The 7,246-nt window shown below is 37.7% G+C and overlaps 1 long non-coding RNA gene across 1 annotated transcript; it reads right to left on the bottom strand.

The window, feature by feature from the left end:
• Nucleotides 1–716: 716 nt before the first annotated feature.
• On the bottom strand, nt 717–6,997 carry LOC115071570. Its single transcript, XR_003850666.1, has 4 exons — nt 6,939–6,997; nt 2,889–3,045; nt 2,503–2,713; nt 717–1,812 (listed from the first exon to the last, which is right to left on the bottom strand). It is a non-coding gene; the product is annotated as an uncharacterized LOC115071570 (long non-coding RNA).
• Nucleotides 6,998–7,246: the final 249 nt, after the last annotated feature.

Below are 7,246 nucleotides of genomic sequence, written 5' to 3'. Positions count from 1 at the left end.
GAGGGTTTATTCAATGGGGAGAAATACAAAACTTAAAAATAAAATCTAATCCAGATTGCAAAGGGCCCATTTAGTAAAAGGACAACACAAAGTCCTTGTTTTTCTAAGCCAGTTTTGGGGTAAACATTACTAAGACTAGAGCAACCCTTAAGAAAACCTTACTGTTGAAAACAGAGACTCAAGAATTTATCTCAGGGAATTAAATTTTGACCTTAAAAATTCTACTAACCTTTATATTATAATCAACTTAATTATAACCATATCTATTTTCTTTAATTTACATTATTTTCATTTTGGAACAATCTTTACCTTACCATACAAAATCCTTTCTCCCCCAAAATACGTTTTCCCCTTCAACTTTCTTCTACCAAATATACACCTTATACAAGAACCTTTATATTGCCTTTGAAAACACTTGATCATTTTGTTTTTATGATAAAATGTAGGAATATTTTTAGTGAGATAATTTTAATGAGGCTATATCTAAAACATAGAAAAATATATAGGGTATCCTAAATATCTAACAGTTATAAATACAGTTAAACACCATGTCTTGTTTACCTTTGTAGTGAAGTGTGTTAATAAGTTAACAAGTATTTTACCTAAATTATTTTATCTTTTATACTAAAGGCACAAAGATGAATAATTGTCCCAAATATTACATTACAATGCAATGTAACACATTGAGATCATCCTTTAGATGTCTTTGTGAGTCTTGAAGCAGGTTTTTTAAATGACCATTTTTTAAAATGTTTAGAATTGTATCTTACATAGACTTGGCTAAGATATAGACCTTGAAAAACTTGTTTGTTTTGAACAGGGTATAGTGACCAAAAATATCCTTCAAACCCTTAAAATGCTTATATTTATGCACACACATAAACAAAATATATTTAAATACACAGAGATAAGTCATCCTTGATCCTTGGAATAGAAGAGTTTAGCATCTCAGAGAAGGGCAATTATCTGATAGTAAAAACTGCACCCTGGAGCAGGAATAATCATCTCTTAAAATTAATTTGTACCCACAAGCAATAGGGACTATATTGTAGAACCAGAATTAAGACAAAGATCAAGGAGATAACATCTTGGCCAGAATCATATAATTATGTAGATCATGTGTTTTAAAAAAGATTTTTAAAAATTTAAATAAAGAAATCATGTTAATTCTCCCAAAGAAAGATCCAGGACCATTAGCCACCTCTACTTGTTTCACAAAAGTGGTCACATTGATTAAACAGCCTCTCTTTGTACTGTGCTGTTATCCTGTCCTCCTAGTTGGCATACTGAACTTGTGGCCAAGCTTACTTAGGCTGCTGGGGCAGTTAGAGCACCCAAGTTTATAAGGCAGTATGTATTTATTGGGCCTTTTAATACATCACCTAAATACATTTATAAATATACACATGTGCATAATAAAATAATAATTTTTGCACACAACAAAAATGAATAGAAAAAAACCCCAAAGTGGCCACAGTTTGTTACATTTTCTTTGGACACAGCACATGAAAGCAATTATCATAGACATACACGATATAATTACATAAAATCTAGGTGCATCCAATTAAAAAAAGGTAGAAAATTTATATATCTGTCTCTTTACCATTTGAGAAAGGCTTCGTAGCATCAAAGCTCAGAAGGCAAAACTTCTCTTGTAGATATAAGACAACATCTCTTCCTCCTCGGAAAAGTAAGTAGCTGAGGGGGTGATGCTTTTACTGATGAAAATGATTTTTCTCAATGTTACTTGAGGCCAAAGTTTGTTTTATTTGTTTTGAGGCTTCCTTATGTTTCCCATGCTTACTTCTGTATCTACAAGAAAAAAGGAAAGAAAGAAAAAAAGTATAGATTCTAGTATCAGGCATCATCTACCAGCCCAATGCCAATCTGGGACATAGTTCCCTTCCTAGATTTGGCAATGTCTCTTATCTGGATTAGACAACACAGACCTGTTCCATATATATGTTATACACTCCATAAATAAGTAAATTTACTCAGCATTTCATAATTGTCAATGCTAAGGTGGTTACTTTCCCCCTCTAGGTATCTATAGAGGTTATCGGATCAGAAATGCTTCTGTCCAATCTAAAGTTTTAAAGACATAGATACACATAATTGCTGTTTTTAAAAAAAACCTCCCATAAGGCAAGAACATTTAGAGTTTAAATTTATCTGTTTAGACCTTGAAAGTTACATCACCGGGAGGAAGCTGGCAGGATTCCCCTTGTCTAAGCTATTAGCTTTGCAGAAAGCAGAGGAGACAGGACAGCAAAGAGGCAGAGAGTGATTTAAAGATTTTAGGATAAGAGGATACACAGAGGCAGTTTTTTAAAGAATATTTTATTTATTATTTTTATTTTATGTGTACGAGTGTATTGCCTGCATGTATGTGAGCGCACCCATGTCGTGCAATGCCACAGAGGTCAGAAGAGGGCTTTGGATTCCCCCGGAACTAGAGTTAAGGATGGTTCATAGCCGCCATGTGGGTGCTGGGAATCGAACCTGGGTCCTCTGCAAGAGCAGTCAGTGCTGTTAACCGCTGAGCCATCTCTCCAGCCCCAGGGGCAGTTATTTCTAATGTGCTGCTCTGTGGAATCAATTCTCCACTGTGTCTCAGCTGCTCTGTTGGAGGAAGGAGTCTGGCTGTGGACATCTGGAGGATCAGCTCTTCTGATAAGTCCTCCTGGAAAAGCCATGTACTATTTCATCTGACCTGGGAACAGAGTATGGATGAATCAAGGGGATTTTTATTTTTGGTGTCAGTGGCACTTATCAAAAACTAATTGGGTCTTTGACCAGAAAAACAGAAGCAAAGGAACCCAAGGTAATGTGCAAACCATGCTTAACAAGGTAGATCAGCTAAGCGACAGACAGGAAAACAAACTCACCAACAATGCTTCAAGATGGATCTCAGCAGAAGCCCCCAGAAGTGTTAGTAGTGAGGACTAGAGACATGGCTCTGTGTGGTCATCCTTAGCAGCCCGAGATCTTCCCTAAGCTTTAGGGACCTCGACTCAGGACAAACCAGGATTCATGACTTCAACACTGAAAGAAATTTTTGGACTTGCTAGTATGATAAAGACTTTTTAAGGTAGGCTTAAGCATGAAGATTAAAAAAAAAAAAAAAGAGGTGCTCACAAGTGTGATGTAGCTTCCCAAGGGAAAGTGGCCTTCACAAATAGGACTTTATTTATTTTTATTTTATGTGTATGAGTGTTTCACCTGTATGTAAGTGCACCCACGCAATGCAATGCCTGCAGAGGCCAGAAGAGGGTGTTGGATTCCCCTGGAACTGAAGTTACTGGTGATTGCTAGCTGTCCTGTGGGTGCTGGGACCTGAACCCAGGTTCTCTGCAAGAGCAGCCAGTGTTCTTAATCACTGAGCCACCTCTCTAGTTCTTTGTTTTTTTTTTTTTTGAGATAGGGTCTCACTATGTAGTCCTGGCTGGCCTGGAATTCCCTATGTAGACCAGGTTGGCCTTGAACTCACAGAGATCTTCCTGCCCCTGCCTCCTGAATGCAGGGATTAAAGGTATGTACCACCATACCTGACTAAAATTTTTTTAAAAAATAGTTTTTATAAGGGCTGGAGAGATGGCTCAGCGATTAAGAGCACTGCTTGCAGAGGATCCGGGTTTGATTCCTAGCACTCACATAGTGGCTACGAACCATCCTTGACTCCAGTTCCAGGGGAATCCGACGCCCTCTTCTGACCTCCATAGCACTGCACAACATGGGTGCACTCACATACATGCAGGCAATACACTCATACACATTAAAAAATAATTATATATAGATATATAAATAGTTTTTATAGTATGGAATCTCTCTTGTTTTTAGTTTCTATGATTTCTTTTGATACAGAATTTTAGTTTGTTAGGAGATAAAGAATGAAGAAGCAAGGTCAGAGAAAGAGATGAGAATAGGGTTATTCTCAGAGTTTATCTTTAGTTCTGATAGAACCTGTAAAAATTTTAAAGTTAATTTCTAATTTATTTATTTATTTATTGTTTGTTTTTGTTTTCTGTTTTTGAGACAGGGTCTACCTGTAGCCCCAGCTGGCCTGGAATTTGCTATGCAGAGCAGGCTGGCCTTGATCTCACAGACATCTGCCTGCCTCTGTCTCCCAAGTGCTGGGATTAAAGGTACACCCCCAGGCCCAGCAAGTTAATTAATTCTTTCTTTCTTTCTTTCTTTCTTTCTTTCTTTCTTTCTTTCTTTCTTTCTTTCTTTCTTTCTTTCTTTCTTTCTTTCTTTCTTTCTTTCTTTCTTTCTTTCTTTCTTTCTTTCTTTCTTTCTTTCTTTCTTTCTTTCTTTCTTTCTTTCTTTCTTTCTACCAGGCTGGCCTTGAACTCACAAAGATCCGCCTGCCTCTGCCTCCCAAGTGCTGGGATTAAAGGCATACACCACCATGCCCCATGCAAGTTAATTTCTTATTTAATTTTAATAACTCCTTTTAATTCACGTGTAGTTTTTAGAGTTCTTATTAATTTAGTAAATTAGCAATTTTATAGCTTCTTTTCTTTTTTAAGATGATTTTACATTCCAATTAAAGCAGGGTGCCCATTTATTATCTTTTGTTTTATTGCATCGGACTTCTAGTTTTGAATGCAAACATATCAGCTCTGGAACCAGTTCTCCATTGAGGGAAACACAGAACCAAGTTATCTTTGCTTAGATCTCTCCACTTTTCAGACACTTGTAAGTTGAAACATTAATCAAACCTAAAAGCAGCTGAAGTATTAAATATATGTTTGGTTTTCTACAAATATTTCTCTATTCCTTAGATCAGATATGCGAGAACTGTTTAGAGCAAAAGAAAAAGAGAAAGACAGCAAGTTCAACAAGCAAAGAGAATCCAAAATGCATTTGGAGATCTAAGAGCAAAGAAAAACAAACCCAAATGCTTTCAAAGCAAGCAAACAAAAACAAAATAGATACTTTAAACCAAATAAAAATATCTACCAAATAGGAGCCTTAAAAAAAACCAGCCTATAATAAATAAATAATATATAAGTAAGTGGGCTGTCAACCAAACCAAGCATGCCCCAGAAAGAACTTGCCAAAATCCAGCAAAGGAGAAAATGCCAGATGGTTTGGAATCAATGGGTTCATGCTGGCACCTTGCTTCCATCCAGGTGACAAGAGGGTCATTCTCAGGGACACCAGTAACTGTCGACACAAAAACACTAACTCCCACCTCAAAGGGGATAAGAGAGAGTTTATTTTGGAGCCAAATATGAGTGATCATCCCGGGAACACAGATTCAGGTTACCCAAATTCCATGTTCCAGTATGGTTGGAACCACATTGAAGAAGTAGTTTGATGAAGTTTTTATAGTAACAGAACAAAGAAAGTCATAAATCAATACAATCTTCAAGTGCATTGGTGGAAACATTAAGTAGGCAGTTATAGCAGAAGAAAAATCTCAGCTATAGGCCTCAAATGCTATCTGAAGACATTTAGCCTTTTGGTTGGTAGAAACTGGAGTTTCATTAATACATTCCAAAACATTTTTGTTTGTTAATCACAGGATGCTAGGTCAGACACAGAGGTGGGCAAGAATGGCTATTTAGGGGGCTAAAGATTGCCCAAGATATTTTGTGATTAGGCTCCAGACTTGAAATATTCCAAACTTTCTATGACCACTGAAGTTTTAATCAGTTAATTACCCTTGCAGGAGGCTCAAATTGAAGATGTAGTTTCTTTCTTTTTAAAAATTATTTATTTTTATTTTATGTGTATGAGTGTTATGCCTGCATGTATGGAAGTTGCCTGTGTCTTCCACTGCCAGAGGAGGACAGAAGAGGGTGTCGGATCTCCTGGAACTGGAGTTACGGATGGTTGTTATTTGCCATGTGGGTGCTGGGATTCAAACCCTGGTCTTCTGCAAGAGCAGCCAGTGCTCTTAACCACTGAGCCATCTCTCCAGCCCCATATATAGTTTCTTTTAGGGGATTTTTGCTCTCACCATGTAAGTGGAGGATAATTTCTGGTCCTTTTGTCGCTATGTCCCAAGTGCTGGGATTACAAGAGTATACAATCATGCCAGGCTTTTATTTTCAGTAAAAAAAAATTTTTTTTTGAGACAGAATCTCATGTAGTCCAGGCTGGCATTTTATTTATTTATTTATTATTATAATGCTGATTATTATTATTTTTACATTTAATTATGCTGTGTTTGTGTGTGATCATGTGGAGATCAGCAATGGACTCTAAGGATTCAATTTTCTTCTACCATGTGGGTCTCAGGGATCAAACTTTGGTCATCAGGCTTGAGGGTTAAGTGCTTTTTACTGGCTGAGCCTGTCACTGGCCCTGGCTTTTATCTTTTGATTGTAGTCAGTATCTATAACATGAACTTCAGCGTTTTGATCAGTCTTCAGGGCACTGTCCAGTTCTGGAGCATTAAGTACATTCATATTTTGGGGCAAGCACCACTATCCATCTCCAAAATTTATTTGCTTTAATTATTATTTTATTTATTTATTTGCTGTTTTCTGGTATGAGTCAGAGTCTCACTAGACTGGCCAGGAACTTGCCATAGTCATTCCTCAGACTCTGAGTTGCAGAGGGTGAACCATCATACCCACCTGTTGCTAATCTTTAAAACATCCCTGTAGGGCAAATGCCTGGCTTCTCATTTTGGGTATGACGAAGACAAAGTTTAAAGAACTATGTGACTCCACTAGGCTAACGACTGGCAGGCATAGGAGGGCTTTTCTAGTTCTGGTTGCTTCAAGGCCAGGGTTTCTTTTTCACATAGCCGGGGTCAAAGAGAAACTGCCTGAAATGGGGCATTCGGCTGAAGGTGGGAAAGTCTAGATCCACGTCCAGAAAATCCCAGGGGCATTCCAGAAGTTTCAGGAGGAGGCTAGGAAAAAGTGTTCGGGGAGGAGGTCTATAAGTGAGTGCTTCGCCATTAAAAAAAAACTTACGATTTCAGGGAAGGAGAGATGGCGCAGCGGTTAAGAGCTATCGCTATTCTTGCAGAGGACCCGGATTCAATTCCCAGCACTCACATGGTGGCTAACACCCGTTGGTAACTCCAGTTCTAGGGGATCCGACACCCTCTTCTGACCTCCACGGGCACTACAAAACACGGGTGCACCTACACACATGCAGGTATAATACTCATACACATAAAATAAGAATAAAGATAAAAAATTTAAAAAAATTACGATTTCATTTTATTGAAAATTTCATACATGTATAACTGTATTGACATAATCCCCCCCCCATCCCT

This window comes from Nannospalax galili, unplaced genomic scaffold, assembly GCF_000622305.1.
Source record: "Nannospalax galili isolate Female #2095 unplaced genomic scaffold, S.galili_v1.0 scaffold279, whole genome shotgun sequence".
Lineage (NCBI taxonomy): Eukaryota > Metazoa > Chordata > Mammalia > Rodentia > Spalacidae > Nannospalax > Nannospalax galili.
This window is presented reverse-complemented; position numbering and strand designations above follow the sequence as displayed.